Genomic DNA, 16,199 nt, shown 5'->3' with positions numbered 1-16,199 from the left:
TTTGCCCTTATCCAAAAATTCCACAAAGTTCGATCAATCCAACTTTCTTCCGATCGATTGAAAATATTCCATCTTATCCAGTTGTACCACCCTACCTACCACATTTGTCTCTTTACCAAAGATATCTTCAAAATATCTCAGATTTGTCTTTATCCAAAAAGGCACCGCCATAGAGGATTGATTCAGCTTAAGTTCGATAGATCTCAGCCATGTTCGATCGATCTCACCACAAGTTCGATCGATCGAACTTCCCAAAGTGCAAGAAAATCCAATTTCTAGCTCATTAAAAGTTGTCTTACATCCAATCATTGGAGGGGAATATTGGTGTACGAACCCAGCTCATTGGGGGTGATATTTAACCTACCTATATATGAAATATGAGCCATATATTGAGCATAAACATATATATACACTAGAGACACAATTTTCATATTCTTAGTGAGGAAGAAAAGAAGGGAGGAGACTAGAGGCACAAGCTTGGAGTTCTTCCATCAACCAAGAAGAAGAGCAATCTCTACCATGGAGTTAGCCCATAAGGGTTGGAGAACACCATCCATGAGTGGCTAGACATCCTTTTGGGGCTAGAGTTAGCCCTAAACATACTTTATATATCTTGATTTATGTATTTTTTAGGGGATTTCTATTGTGATACATGTTTTGACACTTATATATATATATATATATATCTTGATTTGTGTGGTTTAATGCTTCCAATTGATCATTTCATTCTATCCATATGTCTATGTATGCTAAAATAGATGTTCATGTGTTTGTCTTTATTTCTTGTGTTATTGATGCATGTCTATGTGTATTGATGCTATAGATCTAAAGATTGTCAAGACATAGTGCTTAATGGAATGCTCTTGTGGTTTATTTGATGGTTCATACTCATTTCTTGATGGATTGTGCCTCTCTCTTAGTTTACTTAGTTTAATTTCATGTCATTAGCTGAATTGTAGTGTAGTTGTAGTTTAAATGTTAAATGGGAGGACAATCCATGCTTGTTGTTTGATGTTCCATACTTATGAAAGCAAGTAGCATATATCTCTAACCTTGTGAAGTGTTTGGATAATGAGCTTAAAGAAAGGATTAATGGCTTAGTTTGATATATTATGCTATCCACCATATTGCTTAGACAATATATACTTAATTTGTCATCCATGCTTGTTGGAACAACCACACACACACACTATGTTGCAATACATATTTTCCCCCTCATTAATCATTCATTAAGGGTAGTTAAGCTATGCTTAATGGTGATCTCTAAATCCCAAGATCTCTCTCTTATTTTCTCTCAATTACATTTAATTGTTTACTTTAGTTTAAATTGCATCTTAGTGTAATTCAACCACCAACCAATCTTTTGATCACTCGACCTATTAACCCTAATCTCGATTCCACAACCTAATACGACCCACCAATCTCTTGGGACTATCCCTACTCGCCCTAACTATATTTTTAGTGAAAGGTAGTAGTGATAATTTCTAAATGTAAAACTTGGTCACATTCATCATAGTCCAACATCACTATCTTTTGCACAAGCTTTGTGAGGCACACCAATCCTAAGGATCAAAGATGGAAGCATGGTGTAATGCGTTGATCTATTAAGCTTTCTAGCAATCCATGTGGTCGAGCGTTAGGTCAATGACTCCCAAACCGGACGGCTTTAGGGCATTATGTGTTTAAACACCCCTAAGGACTTACAAACTTAAATCAACTAGGCTACACATCAAAACAACATCCATCTAATCATTTCCCACTTCTCACCTTTTGAGAGAATTCCTCACTATTTTATTTTGATTTTTTTTATTTTTTTTGTTATTTTTTTTTACAAGCTATTAACCTAGACTTTGGGCCCTCCACCTTTCGGCGTGTAATATCCCTAATTTTAAAAGGATAGCCTCAGAATTTTAATATTTATTTTATTACATTTTCAATTGTATAATTGGCTTTTTAATTGTTTAATTGTTTATTTGCCGATTTATGTGAATTAATTGATAAATTGTTTTATTTAAATGTATTGTTTTATTGAATTGTATTTATTTGAACTAATTAATGACTTGTTTTATTTAATTGTATTTTGATTTTTCTTTAATTAAATTAATTGTAATTATATTATTGTTTTCCTTAAATGAAGAAATTGTTTAATTATTTAAATAAGTTAATTGGTTTCATTTATTTTTTAAGTTAGGGTTTTTATTTATTTTAGGGTTCTGTCTCTTAATGTAGTAGAATTAGGTTTTGGCTAAAGCCTATATAAATACGTGTATAAGTCTGCCAACGGTTTTAAACCCTATTCACGTACTGGAGGCGGAGAGAAACAGAGGGAGGCTTGAGAGGAAAATAGAGAGGACCAAGGAGGTTGATTGTGGACTAGAGCTGGAGTAATTGGAGGCTTGAAGGTATTCAATAATTGCCGGAAACTTAAAGACGACGCCGAGATTTCATAACTGAAATCACAGGCAAGTTCTTTTCTTTCTCTCTCCCTTGGCTTGTGTTTTGTGCATACCTAGATGGTCTCTAGGGTTTTAATTAAACGTTAACTAAATCTTGCATGCTTAGTTTACATTAAATTAATCAACTGTATGTGTTTTAATTTAATCTGTAACTGTTCTTGCAAGTTAAAGTTCAAGGTCTGTGTTAACGCATAATGAATCGGTAGCGGTTTTAATCACTGTAATTAATTCTAACTATTGTAAACAAATCATTGGGATGCTACTGGATATATATTAGACTGTTAAGATCAGTTTTAAGGAAGAACAAAAGGGTAGAAAGAGGCTGGAGTCGAAGCAGATGATCAGAAACGGAGAAGAAGCAGACCAGTGCTCTCACAGAGGGAGGGAGCCAACTCCAGGAGGTTGGGAGCCGGCTCATCTCTTCACAGAGTTGGCTCCAAGGGCTAGGGAGCCAGCTCCATGGTATATTGAGCTTGCTCTATGGTTGTGAGAGCAGGCTCCCTTGTTTTGATGCATTCCGGAACTGTTTTGGGCACTGTTTTAGACATGTTTGGTATTCTGGATTGTTTCAAAGACTGGACTGAGGAATTTAAATGTAATTTCATGGGATTTTAAACTCTCTAATTGCATAATTTGATCCGTAGTGCAAATAGAATGAACAGTATAAAACTAAGCAACTTTACACGCTGTTAATGGATAGGAAGGATTAAATTGTTTAATCTTGTATTAACAATTTAACGGACTGTAGCATGGACTCTAAACATGATATTATGCTGTATTAGAACCCACAATGCATAATTTATCTCTATATGCTAATGGTATTCACAGTGTGGAAGTTTTTAGCAATGTCACACACTATTGATGGATATAAAGTATTTAGTTGCTTAAACTTATTTTAGTAACCTAAATGACTGGAGTATGGTTTCTAAATTTGTTTTGGATGCATAATAGGGTCGTATACATATTAGATTTTATTATGTTTCTCTTGGATTTTAATTGAAGAATTATTAAAATATATTCTGTCAATTACATGGAATTATGTGTTGCATTATAATTACTGAATTATTACATTAAATTCTGTCAATTATCTGGATGTTGTGGATTGTTTGCACCGGTATGGGATGGTGGCATACTAGGGATGGTTTAGCTCAAAACGTTAAGACCTACCCTATTCGAATAAGGGAATGGATTGTAAAAATTGAATCCTACTTATATTTATGTCTAATCAACTGAGTAAGTTGAGTGACTACATGGATTAACTGTTGTTTGTAGTTAAGTCATATCAACTGAATAAGTTGAGTGACTAACTGGATTATAAATCGTATGTCAGATCAATGAACAATTGAATGACATACTTTGGTTTTGGACGAACTTTAAATATATATTTATGGTACCACGACATGAGCTTGAGTCTCATAGTCATTGGTTAGGGTGCGTATATGCAGTGGATGCGTAGCTGGCTATGATAGGTTGAGGTGTACCCTGTTAGGTCTAGGTATTCATGCCCACCTTTGGGTGCATTTTTGCATGTTGCCTTCTATTCAGGTTGAGACCCTTTTGTAGTTTAGTGAATGTCTCATAGTGTGGATATATATATATATTTATGGACTAGTTAGATATTGTGAGATATCTAGGATGTATCTGCGTATCGGGTCACTGTATGGACTGCAGTTGGATTAGAACTTGTTCGTGGGCCTGACCCACACTTATATTTTTCAGGTATCGGACGGTTCCAGTCTCAGGGTTTGGTCGGGCTGAGCAGAAACAGTCATTCACTCTACCGACGAAGTAGGGTTTTCATTATATATTTTAGATTTGGTTTTTATCTTCAGTTGTTTATTTATCATTTGGGATTTTATTTAGGGGTTCACTAGATGAATTCCCGAGTTGTACTCTTGGAGGTTTTGGAGAGTTGGATTATTATCAACTTTAACTTTGGAGGATTTTATATTTAATAATTCTTTTAGCTTTACTATTTATTTTCTTAAATGCTTTTTGTATTATGTGTTTGTTTATATATTAATTGTTTGATATTCCTTCGGGTTTGGGCTTGGGCCTGATCAACCCATGTCTCGGATTCGAGGGGTATCACCGTTGGTATCAGAGCACTCGAGGTTCAAGTGTCTCTGGGATGTTTCGTATTAAGACTTCCGCATAGCGTTTTCTCTTGATTAGAGCTTAAGTTAGGATTCATTGTATTCCTATACGATTTGTTTAAACTTGTACTGATGTCTGTCTTTCTATGTTAACAGCATGGTTAATGCTAGAAGAGGATAGAACATGAACAGTCGACAAAGGAGAGCGGCAGCAAGAACGCCTGCGGTGTCAGCAAATGGAGGAAGATCAGCAAATGCCTGGGTTTCAAGATGATGGTGGTCAGTTCTATGAAGAGCAGGAGGAAATTTAACAGACTCAGGATTAAGGAGGAGATCCAAAGTATCCTCCTCATATCAATGACCTCATTACTCGGGCTATAGAAGCTGGGGTAACAACTGCACTTCGGAATCAGCCTCAGGTATAGCCGGTACCGATACCAGCACCGGTTGTTTAGACTGATACTTAGGAGAAGGCTAGGAATTCTTTCACAAAGAGGAGCCCACCTGAGTTCTCAGGTTCCACCGATGCAAAAACAGCTCATCAGTGGAAGAAGGATATTGAGCAATATCTTCGTCTGGTTCAGTGCACGGAGGTTCAAAAGCAGATACTTGCTACCTTCAAGCTAGTTAGAGATGCATTACAATGGTGGGAGTCGGTTACCACTACAGAGGAGAGGACTTCATTGACCTTTAATCAGTTCAGTGCTCGCTTTAATGAAAAGTACTTTCCTTATGTAGTCAGGGTAGCTATGAAGATGGAGTTCCTTAATCTGCAATAGGCGAACATGACAGTGGCAGAGTATGAACAGCAGTTCACGCGCTTATCTCTTTTTGCACAGGAAGAGGTGGATACAGAGGAGAAGAAGTGCAATAGTTTCATTAAAGGATTAATGTGGTCTATCAAGCAAGCTATGACAGGTAGTCCAGCCTATACTACTTATGCTCAGGTGGTAGACGCCACCCTATAACAGTATCAATTGACTATGGACTTCAGACAGGCTAAAGGTGAGAAGCGGGGTGACAGAGACACTGCAAATCAGTCAGCTGAGAAAGGGAATGGCAATGGACACTAACAGAATGACAAAAGCAAGTTCCAGGGATAACAGTCTTGGAAGAAGCACAAGGGTGGTTCGGATTCTCACAAGGATGGGGCACCTATTCAGCGATAGCAGAATGGGGGACCATAGGTAGGACAGGGTCAGCCACATGCTTACCGACAGAGGAGGCCATTTGGCACTTTCCAAGGTAGTTGCCACACTTGTGGAGAGTATGGTCACACTTCCAGGCAATGTCTTAAAGCAGGACAGGGACGGGGACAGCATGTGCAGTTAGGACAGAGGGCACCAGTACCTTTACCCTCTCCACAGGTTCCACAGATTCAGGGACAGACATATCCGGCATTACCGGCACCGCCGTAGCCTCAGGGATAGGCACCGCAGTTGCTACATTACGGCAGGGTTTTCAACCCCATGCCGCAGGATATTCAGGCACCTCAGGTTGTTGAGGGTATGTTTCTTATTCATGGTACAATAGGTCGTGTTTTATTTGATACGGGTGCTACACACTCATTTGTAGCTAGATCTTTTATTACTTTATCTGGGATGATGACGCGGGTATGCAATAGGCCTCAGGGTATTTCTACACTGTTAGGCAATACTGCCATTTTGAATGAAAGTGATGGGCCTGTGACACTAAATATTGGTAGACTCAGTTTTCGAGCCAATCTTTTGGTCCTGGACATGCATACTTTTGATGTGATACTTGGGATGGATTGGTTATTGCACTACCATGCCCAAGTTAATTGTTATGATAGGTTTGTTGTTTTTACCATAACTGGTCAGGATATATACTTCGTTGCTATGCCACGTTCTAACGGGGTCACTAGCACTTATTTGTTCCATATGGAGGAGGAAATGGATGAAGGGATTACTATATTTTTGGATAACATACCAATTGTGCAGGATTTTCTAGATGTATTTCAGGAGATTCCAGAGTTGCCACATAATCATGAGATCAACTTTATGATTGATTTAGCTCCAAGCACTACGCCTATTGCTAGGGCACTATACATGATAGCACCAGTGGAGATGTGAGAGCTAAGGGATCAGATTCAACAATTACTCATCCAGGGTTTTATTCATAGGAGTACTTTACCCTGAGGAGCACCGGTGTTGTTTGTGAAGAAGAAGGATGGTTCACTTCGCCTGTGTATAGATTACAGGGAGTTGAATAAGGTTACTATTCATAACAAGTACCCTTTGCCTAGGATTGATGATCTTTTCGATCAGTTAAAGGGAGCTACATACTTCTCTAAGATTGATCTGCGTTCTAGATATCATCAACTTCGGGTTAGGGAGCAAGATGTTTCGAGGACAGCATTTCTCACTAGATATGGGTCTTATGAGTTTTGAGTCATGCCTTTCGGACTGACTAACGTGTAACAACCCACTCCACCACATGGTATGATATTGTCCGCTTTGGGCCTGAGCCCGCACGGTTTTGCTCTTGGGCTTCACCCCAAAAGGCCTCATACCAATTGGAGGTGACACACTTACATATAAGCACTTCACCTTTCCTCTACCCAGGCGATGTGGGATTGTGCACCTGTAGCTCGCCAGTGTGGTAGCCTGACAGTGTCTCTCGCACCCGCCCACGGCACACCCGCCCATAAGGCCATCACAATCCACCCCCTTGGAGGCCCGACGTCCCCGTCGGCACACTTGCGGCTGGGTCAGGCTCTGATACCATTTGTAAGGACCCGCTCCACCACATGGTATGATATTGTCCGCTTTGGGCCTGAGCCTGCACGGTTTTGCTCTTGAGCTTCACCCCAAAAGGCCTCATACCAATTGGAGATTATGCACTTACATATAAGCACTTCACATTTCCTCTACCTAGGCGATGTGGGACTTGTGCACCCGTAGCTCGCCAGTGTGGTAGCCTAACAGTGTCTCTTGCACCAGCCCATGGCACACCCGCCCACAAGGTCATCACAATCCACCCCCCTTGGAGGCCCGACGTCCCCGTCGGCACACTTCCGACTGGGTCAGGCTCTGATACCAACTGTGATACCCCCGGATTTCCGAATGCGGGTTGGTCAGGCCCAGGCCCGAATACCCGAGGATATCAAAACAAATTGATAATAAACGAACACAGAGTACAAAAGAATAAAGAAGACTAAATAAAATGCTAACAAGAAACTAAAATGATAATCTAATAATAAACCTCAGAATATATTTCCATTAATTAATAAACTCTTCTGATACAACTGATCCTCCAAAATACAACTTGGGAATCCATACTTTGTGGACCCCTAGAAAATCCAAACTAAACAAATGACAGCAATAACTGTCTAAATCAGGAAACTGAATCATAAATGAACTCCTATGTAACATCGGAAGAATGAAGTAGACTAATACCCGCTCAGCACGAACAACCTTTACTCCTGACGAACACCTGAAAAATAATGGTGGGTCAGGCCCACAAACAAGTTCTACTCTACTACAGTCCAAGCAGAGATCCGATACACGTATACATCCTAGTCAATCCAACAGTAAATAGTAGTCCGTATATATATATACACACACTAAAGGAACCTCACTAGACTATAGGGTTGTCTCAACCTGAATAGTAGGCAACATGCAAAACGCACATATAGTGGGCATGAGTACCTAGACCTACCAGGATACACAACTACACTATATCTAGATACACATCCCTGGCGATATACGCACCCTAACCACTGATCCTGAGACTCAAGCTCATATCATGGCACCATACTTATATATATATAATCTAGTAACCATCCTATTCAGTATAAATTAATCCTCCATAAGTCATTCAACTTGTTCAGCTGACCTGACTTGAATATAAGTAGGATTTAATATTTTAGTTAATCCGTTCCCTTATATAATAAATTAATCCTCCATAAGTCATTCAACTTGTTCAGCTGACCTGACTTGAATATAAGTAGGACTTAACATTTTAGTTAATCCATTCTCTTATATAAAATAGGTAGAACTTAACTGATAAGTTAATCTGTTCCTAGAATGCCACCGTCCCATACTGGTGCATTAAATCACACAATTTAACAATTGATGTAACGATTAAGGAAATACATCAAACAATCCAGAAATAACTGTGATAATATGATATCAAGTTATCACAAAATAGGAATGACTTATTATTTATTTAAGTTTCCTATATCATATGTCCTACATAAACTGAATCTTATACATATGATGATATTTTATTATACCGTCAAATAAGCATTCTCCATATCCAATTCATCCTACACATTTAATCTCAATTGTTAAAACATATTAAAAGATTAAATTCATTCGTTTGTTTAAAACATTCAAATAGCAAACATCATTATGATTGAGTCTATTTAAATTTATTTAAACCCAAACCTAGTTCTAATTTAATGTTCAGGAATCCTAGGCATTTTTCTACGTTCCATCATTCCACAGATATGAAATATACATAATTTAAATATGTAAAAATTCACACCGGAAATCAAATCAAAATTATACATTTATCAATTCATAACACAAGAACAGATATGAACCAAATTCATAAAATCTATGTTCTAATCCAATTAAACATGCATAATTATTTAATTTTAAGTGTTTAATAAATCCTGAAATTTCCTAGGCATGTATAGAAACACGAATCAAAGGGAAAGAGATAGAAGAAGAACTTGCCTTAAACTTTCGGACTGAAAGTTAAACTTCTTCTTCCTTGATCTTCTCTCTAAAGGGTTTTCTCCTCATTCCTTCCTCTTTCTCCTTCTCTCTCTAACTCTCTCTCTAGAATATATTACGTGATATATTTTCACTCCTTTTTCAACCTATAGTTGTGTATTTATAAGCTAAATAATAACCCTATTCCTTTTTCCAATCCAAGTCAACTTAATAAAGAAAAATAAAAAAAATAAAAATATTAAAAAGGTAACTTAAAATATGTTATGTATATAATCTATGTATATCCTTATTAATTAAATAAAATATATACATTAGATTATTTATTAATACTAAAGTTACCATAATATTAAAAGGTAACTTAAAACATGTTACGTATATAATCTATCTATATTCTCATTAAATAAATAAAATATATACATCAGATTATTTATTTATACTAAAGTTACCATAATATTAAAAAGTAACTTAAAACATGTTACGTATATAATCTATCTGTATCCTCATTAAATAAATAAAATATATACATCAGATTATTTATTTATACTAAAGTTACCATAATATTAAAAAGGTAACTTAAAACATGTTACGTATAAAATATATGTATATCCTTATTATATAAATATATAAAATATATATATCAGATTATTTATTAATACTAAAGTTACTATAATATTAATAAATTACTTTCCTTTTTATATATATGTATATACATATATATCTATATATATACATATACAACTATCCATAGGTAATTATCCATACCCATCCAACCTCCTATCCAAGTAATTCATGGGACCCAATTAGTTAGCCCATTACCACTAACCATAACCATAAAATAAAATAAAATAAAACATTTAATCATTTAATTTACAATTAATTACAATTAATCAAATACATCATTTAAGCACACAATCTAATTAAACAAATAATACAAATAACACCTAGACAAAATACAAATAACACATAGATAAGTAGCCAATTAATCAAGTAACACTTAATTCAATTAAACACATAAACAATTAGTCAAATAATCAATTAAAAAATTAAAAAAATACAATAAAAATAAATAAATAAATACCGAGACTATCCTTTTAAAATTTGGGGTATTACATAACGCACCAATAATTTTCATGGATTTAATGAACAGAGTCTTCAGGGCTTATTTAGATCAGTTTTTCATTGTCTTCATAAATGACACTATGATTTATTCAAAGTCAGAGGACGATCATGTTAGACATCTTCGCATAGTCTTGCAGACACTTCATGAGTACCAGTTATATGCCAAGTTTGAGAAGTGTGAATTTTGGCAGCGGGAGGTGAAGTTTTTGGGTCACGTGGTGTCAGAAAGGGGAATAGCGATAGATCCAGCCAAGGTTTCAGCAGTGGTTGAGTGGGGACAACCTACTTCACCTACTGAGATCCAGAGTTTCCTCGGATTGGCAGTATATTATCGTAGGTTCATCCAAGGGTTCTCCAAGATAGTGGGACCACTCACTCATTTGACTAAAAAGGGTGTACGGTTTGTGTGGGATGAACACTGTCAGAAGGCTTTTGATGTGATAAAACGCAAGTTGACTTTTGTACCGATTTTGTCTACTCCACAGAGTGGGATTGAGTATCTTGTCTACACAGATGCTTCTTTGCAAGGTCTTGGATGTGTTTTAATGCAGGAGGAGTAACCAATTTCATATGGATCTCGTAAGCTTAAGCCTCATGAGCTTAATTATCCAACACATGATTTGGAATTGGCAGTTGTGGTCTTTGCCTTACACATTTGGAGGCATTATCTGTTGGGGGAATCCTTCAAATTATTTAATGATCACAAGAGTCTGCAGTATTTGTTCACTCAGCAGGAGCTGAATATGAGACAGCGCAAATGGTTAAAGTTTGTGAAAGACTATCATTTCTCTATACAGTACCATCCAGGGAAAGTAAATGTGGTGGTGGATGCACTCAGTCGCCAACCCATTGCTAGCCTTTCTGCTCTATTCACTACTGAGTGGAATGCTTTGAAAACGGTGGATGAGTTATCAGATGCTTTCATGGCTTTCATGGTAGTTACACCTTCTATTATTCACAAAGTTTTGAAGGCACAACTCACGGATCATCAGTGCATTAACAAAATTACAGAGATAACTTCTAGGGAGGTCCCATTTTACTATGTTGGGACTGATGGAGGTTTGAGGTATAAGGGACGGTCAGTGGTATCTCTGCTGATAATTTGAGGAAGGATGTGATGACTAAGACTCACCACTCTGGGTTTTCTGTTCATCTAGGAGAAGACAACAGGATATGAAGCGACAGTTTTGGTGGGCAGGTATGAAAAAGGACATTGCTATTTTTGTCTCTTGATGTAGTACTTGTCAAATGGTCAAGATTGATCATCAGCGGCCGCCAGGAGCTCTACAGCCACTACCTATACCAGAGTGGAAATGGGAGAGCATTTCAATGGATTTTGTGGAGGGATTGCCTAATTCTTTTAAGGATCACAATTCCATTTGGGTTATCGTGGATAGGTTGACTAAATCAACTCATTTATTGCCTATTCGCACTGACTTCACTTCGGAGCAGTTGGCAAGACTTTACATTACAGAAATTGTGAAGCTACATGGTATTCCGTTGTCTATTATATCGGACAGGGATTAGAGCTTTATGTCAGGATTTTGGAAGAGTTTTCAGCTGGCTTTGGGTACAGAGTTACATCTTAACACTGCTTATCATCCTCAGACTGATTGACTGACTAAGAGAGTTAATCAGATCATGGAGGATATGCTTTATTCATGTGTTCTTGATTTTAAGGGCCACTGGGAGGATTATTTGCCACTGGTGGAGTTTGCATATAACAATAGTTTCCAGAAAACTATTGGTATGGCACCATTTGAGGCATTATATGGCCAATCGTGTCGATCACCTATTTGTTGGCCGGAGGTTGGCGAGAGCAGATTCTTGGGTCCAGAGTTCATTAAGGATACTTCTGAGAAAATTGCTCTTATTAGGGATCGTATGCGCACTGCTCAGAGTCGGTAAAAGAGTTATGCTGATCATCGCACTCGTGCTTTGGAGTTCCAGGTTGGGAATCAAGTTTTACTCAAAGTGTCGCCTATAAAAGGTGTCATGCACTTTAGGAAGAAAGGTAAGTTGTCACCGCGGTTTGTCAGTTCATTCATGATTACGGATCGAGTAGGAGCTGTCGCTTATCGGTTAGTACTTCCGGATAATTTGGATCGCGTACACAATGTGTTCCATGTTTCCATGTTGCGGAAATTTCTGTGAGATCAAGATCGGTAGTAGCATATCGATGTTGGGGAGATTGAGTTGCAGCCGGATGTAACATATTTGGAGCCACCATGTCGTATTGTCGACCGTCAGGATCAAATCCTTCGCAATAAGGTTATCCCTTTGGTGCGTGTTCAGTGGATGTCATTCGCTCGCAGTTTCCTAAAATATTGGAAGAAGGTAAGAGCGAATTTTAAGGACGGAATTCCTTTTGTTAGGGGGGGAGAATGTAATACCCTTAATTTTAAAAGGATAGTCTTGGCATTTTAATATTTATTTTGTTGCATTTTTAATTGTTTAATTTGCTTTTTAATTATTTAATTGTTTATTTGTCTGTTTATACGAATTAATTGATAAATTGTTTTATTTAAATGTATTGTTTTATTGAATTGTATTTATTTGATTAATTAATGACTTGTTTTATTTAATTGTATTTTGATTTTTATTTAATTAAATTAATTGTAATTATATTATTGGTTTCCTTAAATGAAGAAATTGTTTAATTATTTAAATAAGTTAATTGGTTTTATTTATTGTTTAAGTTAGGGTTTTTAGTTATTTTAGGGTTCTGTCTCTTAATGTAGTAGAATTAGGTTTTGGCTAAAGCCTATATAAATACGTGTATAAGTCTGCCAAGGGTTTTAGAACCCTATTCACGTACTGGAGGCAGAGAGAAACAAAGGAAGGCTTGAGAGGAAAATAGAGAGGACCAAGGAGGATGATTGTGGATTAGAGCCAAAGCAGTAGGAGGCTTGACGGTATTCAGTAACTGCCAGAAACTTAGAGACGACGCCGAGATTTCATAACTGAAATCACAGGCAAGTTCTTTTCTTTCTCTCTCCCTTGGCTTGTGTTCTATGCATACCTAGATGGTCTCTAGGGTTTTAATTAAACGTTAACTGAATCTTGCATGCTTAGTTTACGTTAAATTAATCGACTGTATGTGTTTTAATTTAATCTGTAACTGTTCTTGCAAGTTGAAGTTCAAGGTCTGTGTTAACGCATAATGAATAGGTAGCGGTTTTAATCACTGTAATTAATTCCAACTATTGTAAACAAATCATTGGGATGCTACTAGATATATATTAGACTGTTAAGATCAATTTTAAGGAAGAACAAAAGGGTAGGAAGAGGCCGGAGTCGAAGCAGATGATCAGAAACGGAGAAGAAGCGGACCAGTGCTCTCAGAGAGGGAGAAAGCTTGCTCCAGGTGGTTGGGAGCCGGCTCCCCTCTTCACTGAGCTGGCTCCAAGGGCTAGGGAGCCGGCTCCGTGGTGCATTGAGCCTGCTTTGTGGTTTTGAGAGCAGGCTCCCTTGTTTTGATGCATTTCGGAACTGTTTTGGGCACTGTTTTGGACGTGTTTGGTATTCTGGATTATTTCAAGGACTGGACTGAGGATTTTAAATGTAATTTCATGGGATTTTAAACTCTCTAATTGCATAATTTGATCTATAGTGTAAATAGAATGAACAGTATAAAAATAAGCAACTTTGCACGCTGTTAATGGATAGGAAGGATTAAATTGTTTAATCTTGTGTTAACAATTTAACGAACTGTAGCATGGACTCTAAACATGATATTATGTTGTATTAAAACCCAAAATGCATAATTTATCTCTATATGCTAATGGTATTCATAGTGTGAAAGTTTTAAGGAATGTCACACACTGTTGACGGATATACAGTATTTAGTTGCTTAAACTTATTTTAGCAACCTAGATGACTGGAGTATGATTTCTAAATTTGTTTTGGATGCATAATAGGGTCTTATACATATTAGATTTGATTATGTTTCTCTTAGATTTTAATTAAAGAATTATTAAAAGATATTTTGTCAATTACATGGAATTATGTGTTGGATTATAATTGCTGAATTATTACATTAAATTCTATCAATTATCTGGATGTTGTGGATTGTATGCACCGGTATGGGACGGTAGCATACTAGGGATGGTTTATCTCAAAACGCTAAGACCTACCCTATTGGAATAAGGGAATGGATTGTAAAAATTGAATCCTACTTATATTTAGGTCAGATCAACTGAGTAAGTTGAGTGACTACATGGATTAACTATTGTTTGTAGTTAAGTCATATCAACTGAATAAGTTGAGTGACTAACGGGATTATAAATCGTATGTCAGATCAATGAACAATTGAATGACGTACTCTGGTTTTGGATGGACTTTAAATATATGTTTATGGTACCAAGACATAAGCTTGAGTCTTATAGTCATTGGTTAGGGTGCGTATATGCAGCGGATATGTAGCTGGCTATGATAGGTTGAGATGTTAGGTCTAGGTATTCATGCCCACCTTTGGGTGCGTTTTTGTATGTTGCCTTCTATTTAGGTTGAGACCCCTTTGTAGTTTAGTGAATGTCCCTTAGTGTGGATATATATATATATTTGTGGACTAGATAAATATTGTGAGATATCTAGGATGTATCTATGTATTGGGTCACTGTATAGACTACAATTGGATTAGAACTTGTTCGTGGCCTGACCCACTATTATATTTTTCAGGTATCGGACGGTTCCAATCTTAAGGTTTGGTCGGGGTGAGCAGAGACGATCATTCACTTTACCGACGAAGTAGTGTTTTCATTCCATGATTTAGATTTGGTTTTTATCTTCAATTGTTTGTTTATCATTTGGGATTTTATTTAAGGGTCCACTAAATGAATTCCCGAGTTGTACTCTTAGAGGTTTTGGAGAGTTAGATTATTATCATCTTTAACTTTGGAGGATTTTATATTTAATAATTCTTTCAGCTTTACTATTTATTTTCTTAAATCCTTTTTGTATTCTGTGTTTGTTTATATATTAATTATTTGATGATCCATCGAGTTTGGGTTTGGGCCTGATCAACCCATGTCTCGAATTTGACGAGTATCACACGGCGCGAGAAATTCAGTACTTGATGAGGCTAGAATCCCGGCTACTCAATGAAAAAGGATTGTTATCCACTTTTGTCAAAATGAAAGCTTTCAATGCACTACTTGCCCAATTGGGATATAACCAATTCAATAATCAACAAAGTATGTACCCCACAGATGAATACTAGTATGCACCTGTGCTAGTGTAGAATCTTAGAGTGAATCTCAAAACAATCACAAAATTAGGATGATATGGACCATAAATGCAAGCAAGATATCAATCTTTCAAAAAATTTACTCCTAAATGGCATCCACAAGACATACAAAGAGTATTGGACTCTCAAGTCTAGCAATTTTTAAATTCTAAGCAATATAGTCCTCAAAAGATCAAAATCATAGCTAGTTATGGACCAATCATAGAAAAATCCTCAAATATACAGGTCATGCTTAAAATTTTAAATTGAAAGCAAACACTGCCAATAACACCCATTACCCCCAAACTTAAACAGCACAGTGTCCTCAATGTGCAAAGAGAACAAAAGGAAAGAGTATACCAGTGCAACTAAAGCAAAGAATGGCTGGGACACAAGTATCCAAAGTGGGTGGTATAACCCCCCCAAACTTGGAACTGACCGTGGTCCTGAAAAATGGCACTTGGATAAAACTCATCAAATAACAAAGGGATAATAACAGTGCACAGTGGACATACAAGTGTAAATGGGATAATAAATGAAATGAGGAGAGAAGAATAAGGGTAGTCCTGAAAAATTTGGGCAGCATTCTCTCTTA

Source organism: Cornus florida, unplaced genomic scaffold (genome assembly GCF_030987335.1).
Source record: "Cornus florida cultivar Cherokee Brave unplaced genomic scaffold, ASM3098733v1 CherokeeBrave_3.0.0_Hap2_Chr11, whole genome shotgun sequence".
In the NCBI taxonomy this organism is placed as follows: domain Eukaryota; kingdom Viridiplantae; phylum Streptophyta; class Magnoliopsida; order Cornales; family Cornaceae; genus Cornus; species Cornus florida.
This window is presented reverse-complemented; position numbering follows the sequence as displayed.